Genomic DNA, 23,469 nt, shown 5'->3' with positions numbered 1-23,469 from the left:
TGTAAATAGTGTATTATTATAATTGTTAAATTATTTGGGCAAAAATGTCTAAAAACCTGTTTTCGCTTTGTCATTATGGGGTATTGTGTGTAGATTGATGAGGAAAACATTTAATTAAATACATTTTAGAATAAGGCTGTTAAGTAACAAAATTTGGGAAAGGTCAAGGGGTCTGAATACTTTCCGAATGCACTGTATATGATGGTGTTATAGACAGTATGGACAGCAGTGGAGGCTGGTGACCTGAAAAATTGAGGACGATGGTAGACCCATGGTATAGGCGTGGAACGTACAAAGTGTTTCAAAAATCGTCAAAGACTAATTATTTTATCCTGAAGCATTTAATAAAGACATTTACAGTACAATATTACGGGGAATGGGAATGAGAGGGCTACTTACACAGTGTATGAAAGGGATCACAGCAGTGATTGAATGAGGGAATGAGGCATGAGTTGAGGTGTTCAGAGGCTTGACCAGTGGAGGACAGCATTTGACTGGGAAGACAAAAAACAATAACACACTTTTATTTTTTTCTCCATTTTTTTTATTTCACCTTTATTTAACCAGGTAGGCCAGTTGAGAACAACTTCTCATTTACAACTGCGACCTGGCCAATATAAAGCAAAGCAGTGTGACAAAAACAACAACACAGAGTTACACATGGGATAAACAAACGTACAGTCAATAACACAATAGAAAAATCTATATACAGTGTGTGCAAATGTAGTAAGATTCGGGAGGTTAGGCAATAAATAGGCCATAGTGGTGAAATAATTACAATTTAGCATTAACACTGGAGTGATAGATGTGCAGATGATGAACGTGCAAGTGGAGATACTGGGGTGCAAAAGAGCAAAAACAATAACAATATGGTGATGAGGTAATTGGGCGGGCTATTTACAGATGGGCTGTGTACAGGTGCAGTGATCGGTAAGCTGCTCTGACAGCTGATGCTTAAAGTTAGTGAGGGAGATATAAGTCTCCAGCTTCAGTGATTTTTGCAATTCGTTCCAGTCATTGGCAACAGAGAACTGGAAGAAAAGGTGGCCAAAGTAGGTGTTGGCTTTGTGGATGACCAGTGAAATATACCTGCTGGAGCGCATGCTACGGGTGGGTGTTGCTATGGTTACCAGTGAGCTGAGATAAGGCGGGGCTTTACCAAGCAAAGACTTATTATAGTTGACCTGGAGCCAGTGGGTCTGGCGACGAATATGTAGGGAGGGCCAGCCTATGAGAGCATACAGGTCTCAGTGGTGGGTAGTATATGGGCTTTGGCAACAAAACAGATGGCACTGTGATAGACTACATCCCATTTGCTGAGTAGAGTGTTGGAGGCTATTTTGTAAATGACATCGCCGAAGTCAAGGATTGGTAAGATAGTCAGTTTTACGAGGGAGCATGAGTGAAGGAGGCTTTGTTGCGAAATTGGAAGCCGATTCTAGATTTAATTTTGGATTGGAGATGCTTAATGTGAGTCTGGAAGGAGAGTTTACAGTCTAACCAGACACCTAGGTATTTGTAGTTGTCCACATATTCTAAGTCAGAACCGTCCAGAGTAGTGATGCTAGTCGGGCGGGAGGGTGTGGGCAGCGATCGGTTGAAGAGCATGTATTTAGTTTTTCTAGCATTTAAGAGCAGTTGGAGGCCACCGAAGAAGTGTTGTATGGCAGTGAAGCTCGTTTGGAGGTTTATTAACACAGTGTCCAAAGAAGGGCCAGATGCATACAGAATGGTGTCGTCTGCGTAGAGGTAGATCAGAGAATCACCAGCAGCAACAGCGACATCATTGATATATACAGAGAAAAGAGTCGGCCCGAGAATTGAACCCTGTGGCACCCCCATAGAGACTGCCAGAGGTCCGGACAACAGGCCCTCCAATTTGACACACTGAACTCTATCTAAGAAGTAGTTGGTGAACCAAGCGAGACAGTCATTAGAGAAACCAAGGCTGTTGAGTCTGCCAATAAGAATGCGCTGATTGACAGAGTCGAAAGCCTTGGCCAGGTCAATGAAGACGGCTGCACAGTACTGTCTTTTATCGATGGCGGTTATGATATCGTTTAGGACTTTGAGTGTGGCTGAGGTGCACCCATGACCAGCTCGGAAACCAGATTGCATAGTGGAGAAGGTACGGTGAGATTCGAAATGGTCGGTGATCTGTTTGTTAACTTGGCTTTCAAAGACAGGGCAGGATGGATATAGGTCTGTAACAGTTTGGGTCTAGAGTGTCTCCCCCTTTGAAGAGGGGGATGACCGCGGCAGCTTTCCAATATTTAGGGATCTCAGACGATATGAGAGGTTGAACAGGCTACTAATAGGGGTTGCAACACTTCTGGCGGATAATTTTAGAAAGAGAGGGTCCAGATTGTCTAGCCCAGCTGATTTGTAGGGGTCCAGATTTTGCAGCTCTTTCAGGACATCAGCTATCTGGATTTGGGTGAAGGAGAAGCGGGGGGGGGCTTGGGCAAGTTGCTGCGGGGGGTGCAGAGCTGTTGGCCGGGGTAGGGGTAGCCAGGTGGAAGGCATGGCCAGCCGTAGAAAAATACTGACATTCTCAATTATCGTAGATTTATCGGTGGTGACAGTGTTTCCTAGCCTCAGTGCAGTGGGCAGCTGGGAGGAGGTGCTCTTATTCTCCATGGACTTTACAGTGTCCCAAAACTTTTTGGAATTAGTGCTACAAGATGCACATTTATGTTTGAAAAAGCTAGCCTTTGCTTTCCTAACTGACTGTGTATATTGGTTCCTGACTTCCCTGAAAAGTTGCATATCGAGGGGGCTATTCGATGCTAATGCAGTTAGCTACACAGTTAGACAAAAGAGCTAAGAATGAGTTAGTCCAAGCAAGGAGTAAAATCACTGATGTGTAATAATGTGATTGTTTTTGTGTTTGTGGTTGACTCTACATACAGTAAGGAGAGAAAATTGATAGGGGTACTCACAGTGCATGGAGGGGAAACCAGTGGATGAGCGGGCACATGAGAAGTGGCTTCAGTTCATGTCAGGAGAGAGTTGACAATGGTAGTGGAGTGGTCATCACCTCTTAAATCAGGGAACAGGAGGGGACTGTAAATACAAATAGCAGATACATTCCATTACAGCTGCACATTACAGCTGCACCATCGTCGGTTTGGACAATAAGTTTCTCTATGATGTTAAACTTAGACATTTCAAAATTCATAAAGTCAAACACAGACTGCGCATCTCGCCCACTTGACACATCAAAGTAGCCCAAGAAACGTTCCTGAATAAAGCCCTGATCATCCACATACCTGACGATAACTGACATCTGCAAGCAGAGTGGTGGCACCATAGGTCCCAGAGCAGTGGGGCAATTTCTACTCCCTGGGGCCTGGAGTTTTTCCTTATATGTTAACCTAAGTAGGAAAACTCTGGACCCTATAAGGTATGACAGTGATTAATCGGTTGTAAAAAAAGGTTTTATATGGGCTATGATGGGACCAAGGGCCGGATTCACAAAACATTACTTACAAAAAAACTTAAGAAGCTGCTTAAGACAAAAAATAAGAAGTTCATAAGATAGTTCGTAAATGCAATTCCTCAAAATGTTCTTCGGGAATTCGTAGTTTTCTTAGGAACTTTGTAAATATCTTCTTATGTGGCATTGACATTAGTGACGTGCTTGAAACTAATAAATAAGCCTATGTGACAGGGATGATAGGATTTGGCCCACCATAATAAAGTGTTGATATTTACATTTTATTACATTTATTTTTTTGCTTTGTCTCGAGAATAAAAATGTTTTAGTTGGCTCGCGAACCCTTTATGCACACACACACAAAACGTTATTTTTCACACATTATAGCCAGACTAATGTTAGCTACTGTACATCAAAATCAAAAATGGATAACCAAGGAAAGCGCAATAAAAACTTCAGCAAACAGGAGCTTGAAGTGATGGTGGAGGAAATAGCAGCCAGGAAAAGATTCCCGTTGGAGAGACTTGGTAACTGCGGGCTCACTGCATAGACCGTCAAGGGTATAGCAAGGGACAGTGACGCCGTAAAAATGTAGTGGTGCTGAGAGACCATTCATGTGGACCAGCTGGAGGAGAAGGTGTCGTCCATGATAGGAGAGACGGTGGTAGAGGGCCTGCGCGACCGGTAAATTAGGTACCTACGTTAACTAGCTAACGCGTAACGACTTTATAGCCAACATAGCTAGCGACGTTAACGTTAGCTATGTTCTGTCTTGTTTTGTACGCTTTGTACAAATAATAAAACGCAGAACTACAGGATGTTTCTTAACATAACTCTTTATTAACTAGCTACAACTGCATGTTCGCCTATCTCCAACCACGATCAACTAACGATGCCCTAACCGTCTGGGTGGTCTTAACCAATCACTGCACAGTAGGATACGGCGGTAAAATGCATCCAATTATAATTCAGTATGTATTCACATATGAATATTACATCCCCCTTCTTTTAAAACAAAATACAAATGTTTACATATTCTAAGCTTTTCTTTTGAATACATGCTCTGTAGTTTGAACTCAAGGTAAGTAACCATTTATATTGCATAACACACCAACTGAATCAACATAGACTCTGAAACAATGATCCAACATACTGTTACTTTTAGAACAAGGGATTCTCAGCAACTCAGCTTTCACTGTAGAAATGACATCTTAACATTTCAAACAAATACAATACCAAAGCATTTCAAGTGAACTTTCAATAACAAATTTACAGTCTGGAACTCTTTTAGGGCAGCGATCCGCCTACACCCTTTGACATTTCACAGGTCGAGGACAGCTCTGGGCTTGACCTCTCTTCCTGACCTTGTGCGATATGATGTTGAGCATGCTTCTGTGTCAGTCAACAGCTCTTGTGGTGTTGCAGGTAAGTATGGTGTATGTTGTGCTGTGTGTGTGTTTAGTCCATCACGTTCTCTTTCAGGGGAACAGTTCATCTCATCAGTGTGTTGTTCTTTTGTGTTCAGTAAGTGACGACGATTGCGGCGGTACACTGCTCCTTCTGCTGTGCGGACGTGATATGAACGTTCAGTGTCAGCTGGCTGGATGACGACTGCTGGTTTCCAGAGGCCATGCTCCTGGATTCTAACTGACTCTCCGTCGATCAGTGGTGGCAGTGGTCTAGCTGACCTGTCGTAGTATCGCTTTTGTTGTTGTTGTCTCTGTGCACGTTTTCCATGCATTTCATTGTAGCTGACGACCTCAGGTTGCAGCTGCTGGTTGGTGCTGGGAAGGGTTGAGCGAAGTCTGCGGCTCATCAACAGCTGGGCTGGTGATTTGAAGTTGTCAACTGGAGTGTTGCGGTATTCAAGGAGACTGAGATAGGGGTCTCTCTTGTCTGCTTTTGCTTTGTCCATGAGTGATTTAGCAATCTGCACAGATTTTTCAGCAAGGCCATTACTTTGAGGGTAATGTGGGCTTGTGGTGACATGTGTGAACTCCCATGCTTTTGTGAAGGATTCAAACTCAATTGATTTGTAACAGGGCCCATTGTCAGATATTAAAGTCTCTACAATGCCATGCCTGGCAAAGGCTGCTTTTAGCTTGTGTATCACAGCTGCAGATGTGGAGCTGTGAAGCTTGTCGAGTTCGAAGTATCTGCTGTAGTAGTCCACTGTTACGATGTAGTCCTCGTTGTTCCAGGTGAACAGATCGGTTGCCACGACCTGCCAGGGTCGGTCTGGGATACAGTGAGGTAACATTGGCTCTTTGGTGTTTGAGGGGCGTCTTTCAAGACAGATGGTGCATCTACCAACAATGTCCTCTATTTGTTTGCACATTCCAGGCCAAAACATAATGTCCCGTGCTCTCTGTTTGCACTTTTCCATGCCCATGTGTCCAGCATGGATCTTTGTCAAAATCTCTTCTCTGAGACTTGTAGGAATAATGATTTTCTCTCCTTTGAAAATGATTCCGTTGATCTGTGATAGTTCATCACGATGGTTCCAGAATTCTGAGACGCTCTGAGGGCATTTTCTCCTCTCCTCAGGCCATCCATCCTGTATGACTTCCCTCAGCTGTGTGAGTTGAGAGTCCTTTCCTGTTTCTGCTTGGATCTCCTTCAGTTTTGTGTCACTAACTGGTAAGTTGCTGTACACAGTGTGTACTTGCATGTCCATGCCTTCACTGAGGCTGCTGTCCTTGTAGGTAAGAAACTTCCTGGAGAGTGTGTCTGCGACAGGGATGTCTTTGCCTGGACGGTGAGTGATTGTGAAGTCGTATTTTTGTAGTTGAAGGATCATTCTCTGTAGCCTTGGCGGGGCTGCAGCTAGTGGTTTCCTCATGATTGACTCAAGGGCCTTGTGGTCGGATTCCACAATGACTTGTCGTCCATATACGTACTGATGGAAACGTTTACATCCGAACAGAATGGCATAGAGCTCCTTTTCAATTTGAGCGTAGTTGATTTCACAGTCTGTGAGAGATTTGGAAGCGTAGCCGATGGGCTTTCCTTCTTGCAGTAGCACTGCACCTAGTCCATACTTTGACGCGTCCACTTGGAGTCTGAGCTCTTTGTTGGGGTCGTAGTAGGCAAGGATTGGTCCTGGTTCTCTCGTGATCAAGTCTTTCACATTCTGGAAAGCAATGTCGTGTTGCTTGTCCCAAAGAAACTCACTGGACTGCTTTAGCAGTTGACGCAGGGGTGCATTAGCATTGGAGAGGCTGGGTGCGAACTTGGATAAGTAGTTGACCATGCCAAGCACTGTTTCCAGCTCTGCACGGTTTTCTGGTGGCTCCATTTCTTTTATGGCTGAGATCTTCTGTGGATCTGGCTTGATTCCATTCGCTGTGAGAAGATGTCCGAAGTAGCTGACCTCTGTAGCGCCGACTGTGCTCTTCTCTGGGTTGAGCCGGACTCCTCTCTCGCGGGATCTTTGCAGCATCGCGCGGAGGTTTCGGTCGTGCTCCTCTTTGGTTCGACCATAGACAAGGATGTCATCCACAATTGCCACAACTCCGTCGAGGCCTTCGTACACTTCGTCGATCTTTCGCTGAAACTCGTCTTTGGCTGAGATAATCCCAAAAGGCAGGCGACGGAACCTGTAGCGTCCAAACAGTGTGTTGAATGTTGTGAGCTTAGATGACTCTTCTGTGAGCTTGATAGCCCAGTAGCCTGATCTAGCGTCCATGACACTGAAGTAGTGTGCTCCCGCTAGCTTGTGTGTGATGCCATCTAGCGTCGGTAAAGGGTAATGGGGCCGTTTGATAGCCTTGTTCAAGTCTCTTGGGTCGAGGCATACTCGGAGCTTGCCTGTGCGTGGTTTCTCCACCACCACTAACGCGTTTACCCAGTCGGTCGGTTCTGTAACCTTGGTGACTATGTCAGATTGTTCCATGCTCTCCAACTCTTTCTTCAGACGGACACGGAGAGCAAGGGGAATCTTTCTCGGGGGGTAGACCACAGGGGTTGCGTCTGGGTCAAGGTGAATGGTACATTCTCCTGGGAATAATCCTATTCCTGTAAAGACATCAGCAAACTCCTCCAGTACATTTCCTGTCTCTACTGGTGCTGTTACTGATAAAACTAGCTTGATGAGGTCCATGTCTAAACATGCTTTAAGACCTAGCACGCAGGTGCTCTAGTGTCAACAACGTAAAAGTCCAACATCATGTCACTTTCCTTGTATTTGCATTTGAAAGTGCATGTGCCTTTTACTGGGAGCTGTTCACCACCATAACCAGTCAGTCTGCGCATGGTGGGCTGTAGCTCGCACTCAGATGTCAAGCTGCGGTACTTATTCAGAGGAATAATGTTTACTTGTGCACCAGTGTCTAGTTTGAACTTTAGCTTTGTGCCTTGTGTTCCTATCTCAATGTCAGCAAAGGCTTGCTCTGTCTCTGATATGTGACTTTTTTGTGTCACTGAATCAATAAACAGTTCATCATCATTTGACTCTTTGATTGACATTTCATCTTCACTCACTGTGTGTACTGTTTTTCCACGGTAAGCTCTGCACACTTTTGCAAAGTGATTCCATTTACCACATTTAGTACACTGTTTGCCTTTAGCTAGGCAATTTCCTTGTTCGCCATGCACTTTGTATCCACAATATCCACATGTTTTGGGGCGTTTTGAGTCTGTGTCGCTCTGTTTTGGAGTTATGTCTCTCTCCGTTCTGAAACGCGCTCTCTGGGCACCGGAGGTGTGCTTTGATGTCTGCCTGACTGCGTGCACTGCTTGTTCACGTGATGCGCTCGTGCTGCGGCGTGAAATGGTTTTCATCTGAGCCTGTGCTAGCTCGTGAGATCTGGCTATGTCGATAGCTTTGTCCAGCGTTAGCTCAGACCCAACATTCAAAAGTTTCTCTCTCACTCGCGGTGAGTGTATTCCAAATACAATACGGTCCCTGACCATCTCATCCTTGTTTGCATAATCACAGTCTTTCACAAGCAGACGCAGCTCAGTCACAAACGGTTCAAAAGACTCGCTAGCTCCCTGTACTTTCTCATGGAATTTGTACCTAGCGAAAATTGTATTAGTCTTCGGCACAACATATGCTTCAAAACGATCGTAGTATGTTTTCAGTACCTTTGATTCAGCCTCGGTAAGTGTCCATGTGTTGTAAATATCTCTCCCTTTTTCACCGATCCAGAGGAGCAGGTAGCTACATTTTTCCTCTTCTCCTCTTTCCTTCAGAGGACCCGTGAACATTAGCTCCACATGCTGTTTGTACTTACGCCATGCATCGGGTAAGTTTGTAGACTCCCAGTCCATTCGAGGTGAAGGAACTCCAGAAAAATCCATCTTTTAAGACCATTTACTCTGACACCATGTCTTGTTTTGTACGCTTTGTACAAATAATAAAACGCAGAACTACAGGATGTTTCTTAACATAACTCTTTATTAACTAGCTACAACTGCATGTTCGCCTATCTCCAACCACGATCAACTAACGATGCCCTAACCGTCTGGGTGGTCTTAACCAATCACTGCACAGTAGGATACGGCGGTAAAATGCATCCAATTATAATTCAGTATGTATTCACATATGAATATTACATGTTCTTTGCAAATTGTCGAGATAGCGCTAGCTATTTAACACTTCTAGAATATTGTAATATATTGTTAATTACTAGCTAGCTAGATAATGCACGTTTAATTTGTTTTCTTGCTGTATTTCTTCTTACCCCAGTTCCTCCCCTGGGGGGGATGAAAACCCTGTCAAACTGCAGCTACCTTAAATTTGTTCGTATAAATTATATTTAGACAATATTAGGAGGGGGATTTCCTCTACCCAGACACAGACAACAACTGGTAGACAATAGAACTCACAGGGCTGAGCTTGCTTTATGCATGTTTGCATCATGCAGGCCAATGCAACTGTAGGGCTTATAAAATATTTACTCACATCTGTCATCACTATTATGTTGACTGATTAATTCCACTTAATAATTTTGGAGAAAAAACGTATAGGCAGCCTAGCCAGCCCAATTTTTAATATAAACTAAATTTGATCACATTCACATTTTCTCCTGACACAAATGGACTATGAATACATAACGTTACCAATTAGCTTCCCTGTTGTTCAGTTGGTAGAGCATGGTGTTTGCAATGCCAGCATGGTGTGTGCAACGCCAGGGTTGTGGGTTCGATTCCCACGGGGGGCCAGTACAAAAAAAGAAATGCATGAAATGGTATGAAATGTATGCATTCACTACTGAAAGTCGCTCTGGATAAGAGCGTCTGCTAAATGCCTAAAGTGTAAAATGTAATATTGCCTGCTAACATGAATTTCTTTTAACTAGGGAAATTGTGTCACTTCTCTTGCGTTCTGTGCAACAGAGTCAGGGTATATGCAGCAGTTTGGGCCACCTGCCTCGTTGCGAACTGTGTGAAGTAGAGGTCTACCGATTAATTGGAATGGCCGATTAATAAGGGCCGATTTCAAGTTTTCATAACAATCAGAAATTGGTATTTTTGGCCGCCGATTTGGCCTAATTATTCTTATTATTTTTTTTTACACCTTTATTTAACTAGGCAAGTCAGTTAAGAACACATTCTTATTTTCAATGATGGCCTAGGAACGTTGGGTTAACTGCCTTGTTCAGGGGCAGAATTATGATTTTTACCTTGTCAGCTCAGGGATTCAATCTTGCAACCTTACGGTTAACTAGTCCAACGCTCTAACCACCTGCTTTACATTGCACTCCATGAGGTTACGCGAATGCAGTAAGAAGCCAAGGTAAGTTGCTAGCTAGCATTAAACTTATCTTATAAAACACAATCAATCAATCATAATCACTAGTTAACTACACATGGTTGATGATATTACTAGTTTATCGAGCCTGTCCTGCATTGCATATAATCGCTTAGGTACACGTTGCTCCAACCATAAACATCAATGTCTTTCTTAAAATCAATACACAAGTGTATATTTTTAAACCTGCATATTTAGTTAATATTGCCTGCTAACATGAATTTCTTTTAACTAGGGAAAATGTGTCACTTCTCTTGCAAACAGAGTCAGGGTATATGCAGCAGTTTGGGCCGCCTGGCTCGTTGCGAACTGTGAAGACTATTTCTTCCTAACAAAGACAGCCGACTTCGCCAAACGGGGGATGATTTAACAAAAGCGCATTTGCGAAAAAAGCAGAATCGTTGCACGACTGTACCTAACCATAAACATCAATGCCTTTCTTAAAATCAATACACAGAAGTATATATTTTTAAACCTGCATATTTAGCTAAAAGAAATCCAGGTTAGCAGGCAATATTAACCAGGTGAAATTGTGTCATTTTGCGTTCATTGCACGCAGTCAGGGTATATGCAACAGTTTGGGCCGCCTGGCTCGTTGAACTAATTTGCCAGAATTTTACGTAATTATGACATAACATTGAGAGTTGTGCAATGTAACAGGAATAACGTTTTGTTTTCGAGATGATAGTTTCCGGAATCGACCATATTAATGACCTAAGGCTCGTGTTTCTGTGTGTTATTATGTTATAATTAAGTCTATGATTTGATAGAGCAGTCTGACTGAGCAGTGGTAGGCGGCAGCAGCAGGCTCGTAAGCATTCATTCAAAATAGCACTTTCGTACGTTTTGCCAGCAGCCCTTCGCAATGCATTGCGCTGTTTATGACTTCAAGCCTGTCAACTCCCAAGACGAGGCTTGTGTAACCCATGTGAAATGGCTAGCTAGTTAGCCGGGTGCGCGCTAATAGCGTTTCAAACGTCACTCGCTCTGAGACTTGGAGTAGTTGTTTCCCCTTCCTCTACATGGGTAACGCTGCTTCGAGGGTGGCTTTTGTTGATGTGTTCCTGGTTCAAGCCCAGGTAGGAGCGAGGAGAGGGACGGAAGCTATACTGTTACACTGGCAATACTACAGTGCCTATAAGAACATCCAATAGTCAAAGGTATATGAAATACAAATGGTATAGAGAGAAATAGTCCTATAATTCCTATAATAACTACAACCTAAAACTTCTTACCTGGGAATATTGAAGACTCATGTTAAAAGGAAGCACCAGCTTTCATATGTTCTCATGTTCTGAGCAAGGAACTTAAACATTAGCTTTTTTACATGGCACATATTGCACTTTTACTTTCTTCTCCAACACTTTGTTTTTGCATTATTTAAACCAAATTGAACATGTTTCATTATTTATTTGAGGCTAAATTGATTTTATTGATGTATTATATTAACTTAAAATAAGTGTTCATTCAGTATTGTTGTAATTGTCATTATTACAAATAAATAAATAAAATAAATAATAAAAATCGGCGATTAATCGGTATCGGCTGTTTTTGGTCCTCCAATAGTCGGTATCGGTGTTGAAAAATCATAAGCGGTCGACCTCTACTCAGAACTGCTGGAAGCATGTCCCTCAGATTACGGCATGCCATGTATCTGCATTCCCACCTTACATCCGTAAGTCTCTGTAGTTCCCTGGGCTGCTGCTGTGGATACAGCTCTTTATGAACTGCAAGCCACTTGAGGTGAACTTACGAGCCAGATACAAAGTTATAAAGCTTCTGCAGGAGAGCAAAAAAGTTAACTGCCTCAGGCACTGATTTTACAGCATCGACAAGAACCAAATTCAATGTGCATTACAGTGCACATAAAATGCAAATCTTGCACTGTTTTTAAACCGTGCAGACACACCAGAATGCTTTCCGCTCATGACGGATGCACCATCATAGCCTTGCCCCACAAGATTATTTCTGTAGTCCAGACCATGTTTTTCAAGGCAATCAATTATCATTTTTGTGAGACTTGCTGCATCTAAGCTTTCAGCTGACTGAAAGTGCGAAAAGCTTTTGTGGATGGCCCCGTTGTAATAGTACCTCACAACTAAAGACATTTGTTCTTTTTTTCTTTAAATCTTTGGTTTCATCTGCAATTACACAAAAACGTAACTTTATTTTACTTCTCTTATTATTTCACTTTGTACCATCTCAGTTAAGCCCTCAAGAACTTCGTACTGGATTTGGTGGCTTGTGTACTTAGCATTGCCACATGCATTCATCCTTTTCTCTATGAGAGGGACATGCTTTGCTATTTCTTCTATGATTGTCAAAAAATTACCCTTGTTGTGAGAGTCATCAGACTCTCGATGACCTCTCTGCACTATATTTTGAGTGGCAGTTAATAGAAGCACATCTGCAATTGTTTTAATGTAAGTACAGTTGTCCTCCACTTTCTTTTTACGGTCCTCATTTATGACATCTAACATTGAGTTGCTGTCAATAGCCCTTTTATGCTAATTCCAAGCATACCTAGCATTGATATGATGCTCTGCCTTCGAATGGAGCTTAAACCCAGAATCTTTAAACAGCGCCTTTTTCCAGTTACAAAAACTTGACTGTGATGTGAAGGCAGATTCAGGTGTATTGGGCAGAGAAAACTGCCTACAGGTGAAGCAATAAGTCGAATCTTCAAGCCATGAATTGTCCTTATACCAGGAGCTGTTGAAAGCCCTCTTCCTAGTACCATGCTGAGTTCTGGGAAATGTTTTCAAACAGGGCTGTACAGGACCCTCTTCTCTGGATCTTGACATTTCTGAAATACACGTTAAATAATGTGTCATATCTCTATGGAAATGTATAATTAAGGGATCCACAAAATTAACAGCTGCTAACTAAAATGTGTAGTTTAAAGTATAGGCCTGGCCTACCATTGGGTCCTTTTGGAACAGAAGTATGATATCTCTCCCTTTCTTTTCATGTTTAATTGACCCTATGCAAAAATAAGACAGTCTATGGTTACATCTAAGCATCCAATTACCCACATATTAGTCCAATATCAATCTTAGTTATACATCCCCATTATCATAACTGTACCTTAAAATCAACTACCAGCCTAAGTTACTAGTTAGATCATGGCTAGCTCTACTCTGCAGTAAGTAACTTAGCTAGCTATAATTTCTTACACCTTTACGATAGAAAACAGGCTAACTGCAAATTATGGTAATCTTTTGAGTAAAGTTAACAGATTGACAATAACAATTGTTTGTTTTGAGTTCAAGTATGAAAATCTGAGTTAATGGATTTGAAATTGCTGAATGTTAACTTTCTGAACACTGACAGCTGCAGCCTACTAGTTACCCCACATTAGCTAAATATTTGTATACTGTAACTTACAACACTGCACTGTATATGCGTGTATTACTAGCACAGATGTAAACATAATGTTTGGCTAAATTGGGAACCGATCTCTATCTGATTAACAGTCTGTTACCGTTATGTAACCTTCTGGCCCTTCTTTGGACAATGTGTTAACTAACCTCCAGACGAGCTTCAATGCCATACAACACTCCTTCCGTGGCCTCCAACTGCTCTTAAATGCAAGTAAAACTAAATGCATGCTCTTCAACCGATCGCTGCCCGCACCCGCCCACCCGTCTAGCATCACTACTCTGGACGGTTCTGACTTAGAATATGTGGACAACTACAAATACCTAGGTGTCTGGTTAGACTATAAACTCTCCTTCAAGACACACATTAACCTGTCTGGGCTATGGGGCAGTATTTTCACAGCCGGATGAAAAATGTACCCAATTTAAACAGGTTACTACTCTGGCCCAGAAACTAGAATATGCATATTATTAGTAGATTTGTATAGGAAACACTCTGAAGTTTCTAAAACTGTTTGAATGGTGTCTGTGAGTATAACAGAACTCATATGGCAGGCAAAAACCTGAGAAAAAGTCAACCAGGAAGTGGAGGATCTGAGAATTGTAGTTATTCTTTCTAGTTCCTTTCGAAACTAAAGTATCTGTGGGGTTACGTTGCACTTCCTAAGGCTTCCATTGGCTGTCAAAAGCCTTCAGAAAGTGGTTTGAGCATTGTCCTGTCACTGGGCAGATAATAGGAGCTCAGTTACTGAGTGGACTGCCTGGCAACAAAGGGATTGGATATGCTCGATCCTGTGAGTGCGCTGTTCCTTCTTTTTCTCCTTGAATGAATACGCTATTGTCCGGTTGGAATATTATCGCAATTTTACGTTAAAAATACCATAAAGATGGATTTTAACCTTTTACATCTAGGCGTTCCGCTAACGGAACCCCTAGCTAACAGCCAATGGGATCGCATGGCGCGAAATACAAAAACCTCAAAAATCCAATAATTTCAATTTTTCAAACATTCAACTATTTTACACCATTTCAAAGATAAACCTCTCCTGAATCCAACCACGTTGTCCGATTTCAAAAAGGCTTTACAGCGAAAGCAAAACATTAGATTATGTTAGGAGAGTACATAGACAAAAATAATCACACAGCCATTTTCCAAGCAAGCATATATGTCAATAAAACCCAAAACACAGCTAAATGAAGCACTAACCTTTGATGATCTTCATCAGATGACACTCCTAGGACATTATGTTATACAATACATGTATGTTTTGTTCAATGAAGTTCATATTTATATCCAAAAACAGCTTTTTACATTGGTGCAGAATACATAACAATTATTCAGAAAATGTATTCCCACCAAAACCTCTGGTGAATTTACAAAAATACTCATCATAAACGTTGACAAAATACATAACAATTATTTTAAGAATTATAGATACAGAACTCCTTTATGCAATTGCTGTGTCAGATTTTAAAATAGCTTTTCGGCGAAAGCACATTTTTGAATATTCTGAGTACATAGCTCACCATCACGGCGAGCTATTCAGACACCCACCAAGTTCGGGGCAAACTAAACTCAGAATTAGTATTAGAAATATTGTATTACCTTTGCTGATCTTCGTCAGAATGCACTCCCAGGATTGCTACTTCCACAAGAAATGTTGTTTTTGTTTGAAATAATCCATAGTTATGTCCAAATACCTCAGTTTTGTTTGTGCGTTCAGGTCACTATCCAAAGGGTAACGTGCCACCCCAGACACCCCTCTGGCTCAGCCCCTGGGTAGAAGCTGTTAAGGAGCCTTTTAGTCCTAGTCCTAGACAGTCTATGACTTGGGTGACTGGAGTCTCTGACAATTTTTTGGGCTTTCCTCTGACACCGCCTATTATATACGTCCTGGATGGTAGGAAGCTTGGCCCCAGTGATGTACTTGGCCATACGCACTACCCTCTGTAGCACCTTACAGTCAGATGCCGAGCAGTTGCCATACCAGGCGGTGACGCAACCGGTCAGGATGCTCTCTATGGTGCAGCTGTAGAACTTTTTGAGGACCTGGGGACCCATGCCAAATCTTTTCAGTTTCCTGAGGGGGAAAAGGTGTGGTCGTGCCCTCTTCATGACTGTCTTGGTGTGCTTGGACCATGATAGTTCGTTGGTGATGTGGACACCAAGGAACTTGAAGCTCTCAACCTGCTCCACTACAGCCCCGTCGATGTTAATGGAGGCCTTTTCGGCCCACCTTTTCCTGTAGTCTATGATCAGCTCATTTGTCTTGCACACATTGAGGGAAAGGTTGTTGTCCGGGCACCACACGGCCAGGTCTTTGACCTCCTCCATTTGTTGGATCATCAAGAACTTCAAGGAGAGCGGTTCAATTGTTGTGAAGAAGGCTTCAGGGTGCCCAAGAAAGTCCAGCAAGCGCCAGGACCATCTCCTAAAGTTGATTCAGCTGCGGGATCGGGGCACCACCAGTACAGAGCTTGCTCAGGAATGGCAGCAGGCAGGTGTGAGTGCATCTGCACACACAGTGAGGCAAAGACTTTTGGAGGATGGCCTGGTGTCAAGAAGGGCCGCAAAGAAGCCACTTCTCTCCAGGAAAAACATCAGGGACAGACTGATATTCTGCAAAAGGTACATGGATTGGACTGCTGAGGACTGGGGTAAAGTCATTTTCTCTGATGAATCCCCTTTCCGATTGTTTGGGGCATCCGGAAAAAAGCTTGTCGGGAGAAGACAAGGTGAGCGCTGCCAACAGTAAAGCATCCTGAGACCATTCATGTGTGGGGTTGCTTCTCAGCCAAGGGCGTGGGCTCACTCACAATTTTGCCCAAGAACACAGCCATGAATAAAGAATGGTACCAACACATCCTCCGAGAGCAACTTCTCCCAACCATCCAGGAACAGTTTGGTGACGAACAATGCCTTTTCCAGCAAGATGGAGCACCTTGCCATTACGCAAAAGTGATAACTAAGTGGCTTGGGGAACAAAACATCGATATTTTGGGTCCATGGCCAGGAAACTCCCCAGACCTTAATCCCATTGAGAACTTGTGGTCAATCCTCAAGAGGTGGGTGGACAAACAAAAACCCACAAATTCGGACAAACTCCAAGCATTGATTATGCAAGAATGGGCTGCCATCAGTCAGGATGTGGCCCAGAAGTTAATTGACAGCATGCCAGGGCGGATTGCAGAGGTCTTGAAAAAGAAGGGTCAACACTGCAAATATTGACTCTTTGCATCAACTTCATGTAATTGTCAATAAAAGCCTTTGACACTTATGAAATGCTTGTAATTATACTTCAGTATTCCATAGTAACATCTGACAAAATATCTAAAGACACTGAAGCAGCAAACTTTGTGAAAATTAATATTTGTGTCATTCTCAAAACTTTTGGCCATGACTGTACACAGGGCTGCAGTCTCTAAGGTATAGGGTAGAGTACCGGGTGGTAGCCGGCTAGTAACAGTGACTAAGTTCAGGGCAGGGTACTGGGTGGAGGCCAGCTAGTGGTGACTATTTAAAAGTCTGATGGCCTGGAGATAGAAGCTGTTTTTCAGTCTCTCTGTCCCAGCTTTGATGCACCTCTACTGTCTCCGCCTTCTAGATGGTAGTGGGGGGAACAGGCCATGGCTCGTGTCGCTGAGGTCCTTGACGATCTTTATAAAGGCAATTCGTAATCCAATTCCAAACTTGCCTTTGAGGCCACAGGTACTGTATGTGATGCCGTAGTCAGACACGTTTCCAAAGCAACCACAGAACAGGGAATCCAAAGCCCCAATAGTGTAAAAACAAACATTTATTTTCCAAACAAAAGGTAATTTCATAGGCTATATTCCATCGATGAACAAAGTCAAAGCGATCAGATTTAAACTGTAAACATTTTCCTGTCACCACTCTGCCAAGGCCCTCACCTCCTACCTGTAGGCTGTCTCATCGTTGTTGGTAATCAGGTCTACCACTGTTGTGTCATCTGATGATTGAGTTGGCCACGCAGTCATGGGTGAACAGGGAGTGTAGGAGGAGGCCCAGCATGCATCCTTGTGAGGATCAGCGTAGCGGAGGTGTTGTTGCCTACTTTCACCACCTGGGGTCGGCCAGTCAGGAAGTCCAGGACCCAGTTACACAGGGTGGGTTCAGACCTAGGGCCTCGAGCTTAGTGATGATCTTGGAGGGCACTATGGTGTTGAGGGCTGAGCTGTAGTTGATAAACAGCATTCTTACATAGGTATTCCTCTTGTCCAGATGTGATTGAGCAGTGTGCAGTGTGATGGCGAATGCGTCATCCATGGATCTGTTGGGACGGTATGCAAATTAGAGTGGGTCTAGGGTGCCGGGTAAGGTGGAGGGGATATGATCCTTAACTAGCCTCTCAAAGCACTTCATGATGACAGAAGTGAGTGCTTCGGGGCGATAGTCATTTAGTTCAGTAACCTTCGCTTTCTTGGGTACAGGAACAATGGTGGACATCTTGAAGCAATTGGGACAGCAGACTGGGATAAGGAGAGATTGAACTGGTCTGCACATGCTCTGAGAACACGGCTTGGGATGCCGTCTGGGCCGGCAGCCTTGCGAGGGTTAACACGCTTACATTTCCTACTCACGTCGGCCATGGAGAACGAGAGCTCACAGTCCTCATGAGCGGTGGTGACATGCATCGGCGGCCAGGGGAGCACAGTACACACATAAGCACAGGCTGTCTGACTGACCCCTTTACTACTTTAACAAACATGTACACAGTGTTGTGTTCATTGTGTGTTAGTTCAGAGATGAAAACAACATTGGAAAAAGCATGGTGGCTACATAAAAGAGGCTGAAACACAAAAACAAACACAAGCGGGGTAGTGATTTGTTGTCTTATAAAACTTGTGTACTAGAGTGGTTTCAGTCTTTATTGTATAATCATCTATTGCATTTATATAGTGCCTTTCCTCCTTCAGTAGGTGCTAAAAGTGCATTACATAGTAAGGGGGCAAACTTACCTCTTCCACAACCAATGTGTAACACCCACTTAGGGGGATGCATGGAAACCATTTTGTTCAAGACACTCACCACACATCAGCTGTCATGGTGGAGAAGTGAGGTGTGATATATGCCAATTGAGAATCAGAGGGATGATTTGGTAGCCATGATTGAAAGGGGCCAGATTGGGAATTTGGCTAGGAAACCAAGGTTTAGAACCTTACTCTTACAATAAGTATCATGGGATTTTTTTTTACCACAGGACACCCTTATAATATCTCATCTGAAAGATGGCACCCTGGGCAGGGCAATATCCCCTTCACTATCCTGGGATCTCCTTAGACTAGAGGGAAGAGTGCCAGCAGCATCTGGTCTCCCATCCAGGGATTGACCAGGACCAACCCTACTTAGCTTTAGAGGCAGGCCAGCAGTAGGATGCAGGATGATATGGAAAGGTTAGTCTTAAAGATTAGTTGGAGCTCATGGATGTCTCTCTCTCTTTCACTCTAGGTCGTTTGGTGTGGTACTGTGGGAGATGCTAACAGGAGAGGTGCCGTATAAAGACGTGGATTCATCGGCCATCATCTGGGGAGTGGGCAACAACAGCTTGAACCTGCCCGTCCCAGAGAGCTGCCCAGATGGATTCAAAATACTGCTGCGACAGTGCTGGTGAGATGGAGGTAGAGAGGTGGGAAGGGAGGGGGAAAGGGGTTGGAGGTAGAGAAATGGAGAGATGGATGAAGGGAAGGGAGGGAGGCGTGGAGGCAAGGCCATAAACATGGCAGTAACTGAGGAGGAGATAACCAAGAGCTACAAGAGTAGCTTTCATGAAAAACCTTTTTTCTTCGAAAACAAAATGTTTTAGGCTTATATATAGTAAAACAAATCAATTCTGGTCTTCATTTTGACAGTTCGTTGCAAAAGTGATATACACTACATGGCCAAAAGTAGTTGGACACCATTTGAAATTAGTGTATTCGGCTATTTCAGCCACACCTGTTGCTGACAGGTGTATAAAATCGAGCACACAGCCATGCAATTTCCATAGACAAACACTAGCAGCAGAATGGCCCTTACTGAAGAGCTCAGTGACTTTCAACGTGGCATCGTCATCAGATGACACCTTTCCAACAAGTCCATCAAATTTCTGCCCAGCTAGAGCTGCCTCGGTCAACTATAAGTGCTGTTATTGTGAAATGGAAACGTCTAGGAGCAGCAACGGCTCAGCCTCGAAGTGGTAGGCCACACAAGCTCACAGAACCGGACCGCCGAGTGCTGAAACACGTAGCACGTAAAAATCAACTGTCCTCGGTTGCAACACTCACTACCGAGTTCCAAACTGCCTGTGGAAGCAACGTCAGCACAATACCTGTTCGTCGGGAGCTTCATGAAATGGGTTTACATGGCAGAGCAGCCGCACACATGCCTAAGATCACCATGCACAAGGCCAAGAGTTGGCTGGAGTGGTGTAAAGCTCGTAGCCATTGGACTCTGGAGCAGTGGAAACGTGTTCTATGGAGTGATGAAACACGCCATTTGGCAATCCGACGAATCTGGGTTTGGTGGTTTCCAGGAGAACGCTACCTTCCCCAATGCAAAGTGCCAACTGTAAAGTTTGGTGGAGGAGAAATAATGGTCTGGGGCTGTTTTTCATGGTTTGGGCTAGGCTCCTTAGTTCCAGTAATGGAAAATCTTAACGCTACAGTATACAATGACATTCTAGACGATTCTGAGCTTCCAACTTTTTGTCAACAGTTTTGGTAAGGCCCTTTCCTGTTTCAGCATGACAATGCCACTGTGCACAAAGCGAGGTCCATACAGAAATGGTTTGTCGAGATCGGTGTGGAAGAACTTGACTGGCCTGCACGGAGCCCTGACCTTTGGGATGAATTGGAACGCCAACTGCGAGCCAGGCCTAATCACCCAACATCAGTGCCCGACCTCAATAATGCTCTTGTGGCTGAATGGAAACAAGTCCCTGCAGCAATGTTGCAACATCTAGTGGAAATCCTTCCCAGAAGAGTGGAGGCTATTATAGCAGCAAAGGGGGACCAACTCCATATTAATGCCCATGATTTTGGAATGAGATGTTCGACGAGCAGGTGTCCGCATACTTTTTGTTGGTCTTTTAGTTGTCAATCTAGCTCTTTTTGCCCACAGCGGTTCAACTCTACCATTGAAATCCTGATGTAGAGGCACCTCTACGTCTGTGGTCTCCAACAGGTCGATCGCAAGCTACCTGCTTTTTAAATATTTAATTTAAAAATATTCCTCCGATGCCCACACACATCTAATTCTGAAAGTGAAAGCATACCTGTGAGATGGGTGGTAGTAGTTATAGGTTGTTATATAGTACCCAAGACCAATCTGGGAGTAATTTGACCATTGGAAAAAAAGCTACTGCGAAAATATAGCAATGCGGGTTGGATTGAATTGAGCCCCTAATCTTCATTTTCACAGTGACGATAGCACTTTTCTTCCCAAAACAATACCGCAATAAATGTGAGTCCACAATAAAAAATAATTAACTGCATGGGGTATTCAAACTGGCAAGTGGCAATTAATGTCCGGAACTTGGCATATTACCACTGTGAGCTAACTATCCAGAGCTATATTTGCTTGCGATGCACATAATTTTATTATCAGAGCATGCCAGTGGACTTCTGGTAAGTATGCTAGTGAGAAATTGTTGGGATCAGGTGTAACTACATTTACCCACCCCCAAAATTAGTATTTATGAGCAATTCTCCCCACCCACAACTTCTCACCTGAATGCATTTTGTTTTTTTGAAGGGGTTGGACAAAGGCTGAAATTGGAGTTGAGAGTTACCCTTTAAAGGTAGAAGTAGACATGTTCTAATGTTGTGTTTTTTCTGCTCCCAGGAGCTGTAAGCCCAGGAACAGACCTTCTTTCCGTCAGATCCTCCTACATCTGGATATCGCTTCAGCTGACCTGCTGTCTACCCCACAGGAGACATACTTCAAATCTCAGGTAAAGTAGAGCCCAGTAGAGTACAGTAGATTACTGCTCTCTAACCCTAACCCCACAAGAGATGTACTTAAAAAATCAGGTACATAAGTAAATTAAACACTAGAATGGACATTGGCATGCCGGCAACATTACAGGACGGCCATTTAAAAATTAAACTTTCATTGTACAGTTGAGTAATTTCGAATTTTGTCCACAAATGTACCCACATTTCTATTATATGTAAATAGTTTATGATTAGTTATTGGGAATTTGGCTAATTATTTTGTTAGATACTTCTCCCTATTAGCTGAAATTGTAGTTTTTCAAAGCCATTTGAGCTGTCGTGATAGCTGTTAGAAGCAAGTGCTGCTAGGCAACCCCCTGGACTTGCCCCGGGAGGCCCTGGCTAAAGCCAGTGTGAAAGACTTGCTAGCAAACCAAGATTGAACTTTTTGGGCTGAATGACAAATGTCTCGTCTGGAGGAAACCTGGCACCATCCCTATGGTGAATCATGGTGGTGGCAGCATCATGCTGTGGGGATGTTTTTCAGCGCCAGGGACTGGGAGACTAGTCAGGATCGAGGCAAAGATGAACGGAGCAAAGTGTAGAGATCCTTAATGAAAATCTGCTCCAGAGTGCTCAGAACCTCAGACTGGGGTGAAGTTTCACCTTCCAACAGGACAATGACTCTAAGCACACAGCCAAAACAACGCAGGAGTGGCTTCGGGACAAGTCTCTGAATGTCCTTGAGGGGCCCAGCCAGAGCCCAGACTTGAACTCGATCGAACATCTCTGGAGAGACCAGAAAATAGCTGTGCAGCAACACTCCCCGTCCAACCTGACAGAGCTTGAGAGGATCTGCAGAGAATAATGGGAATGTGCCAAGCTTGAGTGTCATACTCAGAAGACTCGAGGCTGTAATCACTGCCAAAGGTACTTCAACGAAGTACTGAGTGTAAATGTAAATGTGATTTAAGTTTTTCATTTCATTTCTAAAAGACTGTTTTTGCTTTGTCGTTATGGGTTATTGTGTGTAGATTGATAAATACAAACTATTTAATCAATTTTAGAATAAGGCTGCAACCTAACAAAATGTGGAAAAAGTCAATGGGTCTGAATACTTTCCGAAGGCACTGTACTAAATAAATACTGCACTCTGACCCACAAAACTTATTTTCTAGATTCATGTAGTTGTATTGGTAAGTAATTCAAGTTATGAAATAACTTATTCATTCTTTAAAACGCCAATGCGAGTAGAAATCCAATTTTTAGAGCTGAAAGACAATGGCCAGAGCTTACCCATGATGTTGCACGATTTAAATCAATAAGTCACCCTTTTAGTCAACGTATGAAAAATTTGGCTTGAAGTGACAAATCCGAACTGCCCACTTATTGCAAATCCAAGTCAATGTTGTGTTTTCCTATGAGATGAAGTACAAATAATTTTTTGCCTACATTTGTTTCAGGGCTGGATTTTATTTAAATGTTACCACCCACAATCATGGCCTGAATTTAAAAAAATATTAATTAGAAACACAAAGTTATTCCTCTTCACGACTGAGCCAAACATCCTTTTGACGTCCACTTGCTATTGCTGCTTTTTTGAACAGCTATTTTGCACTGTATATCTATAAATCAATCGGTCTATTTGTCTAAATCCATTTGTCTGTTTGTAGCTTTGTCCAAGTTTATCTGTCTCACTTCTGTATCTCTTTGTCTTTTTGTAGCTTTATACGTTTGTCTGTCTGTCTGTCCATTTGTGCAATGCCCCGCGGCTACAGTGCGTCCAGGGTTGCTGGTTGAAACATCAAAGACTGGAGTTTGTATGAGTTGCCCTCCCGATGTCTCCATCCTCATGTTTACTGCCAGTAGATGACTTTCCTCAGCTTTGAAGAGTCGTAAGAAACTGTATGTGTCAGTCTGCAATGTGCATATCACCCGGGAGTCCTTTTTTAATTACT

General features: G+C 43.2%; 1 pseudogene; it reads left to right on the top strand.

The window, feature by feature from the left end:
- Positions 1-23,469, top strand: part of LOC115151082 (mitogen-activated protein kinase kinase kinase 12-like) — a 61,994-nt pseudogene that overhangs the window by 20,520 nt on the left and 18,005 nt on the right.

Source organism: Salmo trutta, chromosome 16 (genome assembly GCF_901001165.1).
Source record: "Salmo trutta chromosome 16, fSalTru1.1, whole genome shotgun sequence".
Taxonomy (NCBI): Eukaryota; Metazoa; Chordata; class Actinopteri; order Salmoniformes; family Salmonidae; genus Salmo; species Salmo trutta.
Note: the sequence above shows the minus strand (reverse complement) of the source record. Positions and strands in the feature narration are given on the sequence as shown.